Genomic DNA, 2,681 nt, shown 5'->3' with positions numbered 1-2,681 from the left:
GTCACTAATATATAGTTAATTACTTTAATTTGGGAAAAAACAATAGTTCTATAACTATCATTATAACTAATGTTTCACCACTAGAAATAACTTGAGAACCACTAAATTAGCACAGAAGTTATATTTCCTACCAGGAACTTTAACTTTTAAAAGGTGTGTAAGTTTCATTTCCACATAGGATATAGGAAGCTGGAAAGATCTTTGCTTCTACCTTAACAAGAAATATCCAAGTAAAGAACAAAATCTATCAGAAAACTGAGACTGTAGGGCAACCAATAATCGGACATCCAAGGAAAGTAGGGCCCCATCAAAAGAAGAAGGGAAAGAAGCTCTGACTCCTCTATGACAGGGCACCAAAAGAAGAAATGCTGGGTGTCATTCAAGTGATTAAAAATAATCAAGACAAATTTTTTTTAAAAAAACGATTAAAGATCCAGTGTAGAGGAAATATGAGCATGTAGAACCTCTGGGAGTCACAGGCACAAAAGAGAATTCACACCCACTGGCAGACTCCTGTACAGGCCTCCGTCCGGTGTTTTGGAGAAAGATTAGCGGCAGGGTAGAAGACTAGAAAATACCTTTCTTTGTGATGCAAACCTGGAGAAGGAGAGTAGCTTCTGTCATAGAAAATATATGAAGCTCCACCAATATCTGTTTCCCCACAGAAATAAAGGTCTTAAGCCCCTGGGTGAGGAATAACAAAAATTGGAACCCAGTGAGACCACGGCAGGAGGAGGGACAGGAAAAAAAAATCCTTTATACCTGAGTGAGGGGCAGAAAACAGTCATGGCCCGACTGCATATTATTATTAGAGGGCTCCTATCCCTGCAAAAGTGGTAGGAAACTCTGTCTCATACAAGACATATCAATGATTCAAGACAGTCGAGCCCTGGCTGAGTTGGCTAAGTTAGTTGGAGTGTCAAGGCACATACCTAGGTTGTGGGTTAGATCCTCCCAGGTCGGGGTACATATGGGAGGCAACCAATCAGTGTTTCTCCTCCTCATCTCTCTCTCTCTCTCTCTTTCTCTCTCTCTCTCTCTCTCTCTCTCTCTCAAATTAAAAGAAGAGATGAAAGAGTAAAGAAAGATGGCATCGTTTTTTAAAACTCTACTCCAAAACCAGAACATACAGGGTCTGCCTAAGAGTGAGGTTAGACCAAGACAATAAAAATATTCTTGCTCCCTCAACACCAAGATACCAAGCACTGGATTACAAACAACAGCAATCTACTTCTAGAGTAGGGACAAAAGCATTGAGAGAAGCCACTCTGGTAGCAGTACTCAGGGAAAGACAAAAGTTCAGGGTAGAGCATAACATTGATGAAAATACCCTCAATCACCCTAGCCCTCTCCCTCACAAATAAAGTAACACTAGAAAATTTGAAGCCCAGGACAAACTGAAGGTAACCATAGCAACAATGAGACTCAGCCCAGCTTAACTCCTGAATAAGTGAACATAATCCTTCATACAAATGACCTAGAAAAAGAAGTGTATCCATTTCCAGTGACAAATAGGATTTCTATCATTCTCTACTGTTTTACACTAGGTATACAGTAGTCAATAAAAGATTGTGGAACATATAAGAACTTCAAGGGAAGAAAAACCTGCTCTCTAGGTGAGAAAAATATAAACAGAACTAGATTCGAAAAGAACAGATACTGGAATTATTAGACAATGAACTTAAACTAAAATTAATATGTTAAAGCCTATAATAAAAAAAAAGGACAAAATGTATGAACCAGTGAGAAATTTCAGTAGAAAGATGGAAACTACAGCAATGAGTCTAAAGGAAATGCTAAAACTGAAAAAAAAAAAAAACGGTAACAGAGATTAATCTCTTCAATATACTCACCAGTAAACTTGACACAAATGAGTAATTAGTGAACTCCAGATCAATAGAAATAGCTGAACAAAAACACAAAAGGGGAAAGAAAAAAGAAAAAAGAACACAGCACCTAAGAGCTCTGATGATATCAAATGTTCTAACAAATGTATAACTGAAATTCCAGAAGGGGATGACAGAGAATGGGGCAGAAGAAATATTTGAAGAAATAATACCCGATAATTTTTCACAATAATGAAAGATATCTAGCTATAGGCCCAAGAAGCACCACGCAGAATATTTTTAAATGGATTTTCATATTTTAAAATACAAATCATATACATAGGAACTACGATAAAAAATTATAGTGGACTACTCATAAGAAACTATGCGAATTGTAAGTCAAGGGAATGATATCTTTAAATTATTGAAAAAAATCTGCCAACATAAAAGTTTAGACCCCATGAAAATATTTTTTAAAACTTAAAGCTACAATATAAGTATTTAGAGAAAAACAAAAATTGAGAGGATCCATTATCAACAGTCACTATTATAAGAAATGTTAAAGAAAGTTCTTCAGGTTGAGGGAAAAATGATACCAGACATAAACTAAAATCTACACAAATAAATGAAGAACTCCAGAAATTATATAAATGAAGGTAACCATAAATGTTCTTATTTTTAATCACTCTAAAAGATAAATGACTATCTAAAGAAAATATAGTAGCAATGCATTGTATGTTAATGCCATATATAATAGTAAAATATATGGCAACAATAGCACAAAATGTTGGAGGGAGCAATTTGAAGTACATTGTTCGAACTTTCTTAAACTACATATCTGACTTTGGAAATCAG

At 35.4% G+C, this 2,681-nt stretch overlaps 1 protein-coding gene across 2 annotated transcripts in view; it reads right to left on the bottom strand.

Annotated features, from left to right (window-relative positions):
• The window catches only part of BEND5 (BEN domain containing 5), a 1,007,185-nt gene that overhangs the window by 946,732 nt on the left and 57,772 nt on the right, over nt 1–2,681 (bottom strand). The gene's annotated exons all lie outside the window — the stretch shown is intronic.

Source organism: Myotis brandtii, unplaced genomic scaffold (genome assembly GCF_000412655.1).
Source record: "Myotis brandtii unplaced genomic scaffold, ASM41265v1 scaffold382, whole genome shotgun sequence".
Lineage (NCBI taxonomy): Eukaryota > Metazoa > Chordata > Mammalia > Chiroptera > Vespertilionidae > Myotis > Myotis brandtii.
The sequence above is the reverse complement of the archived record's forward strand: the minus strand, read 5'-3'. Positions and strand labels throughout refer to the sequence as shown.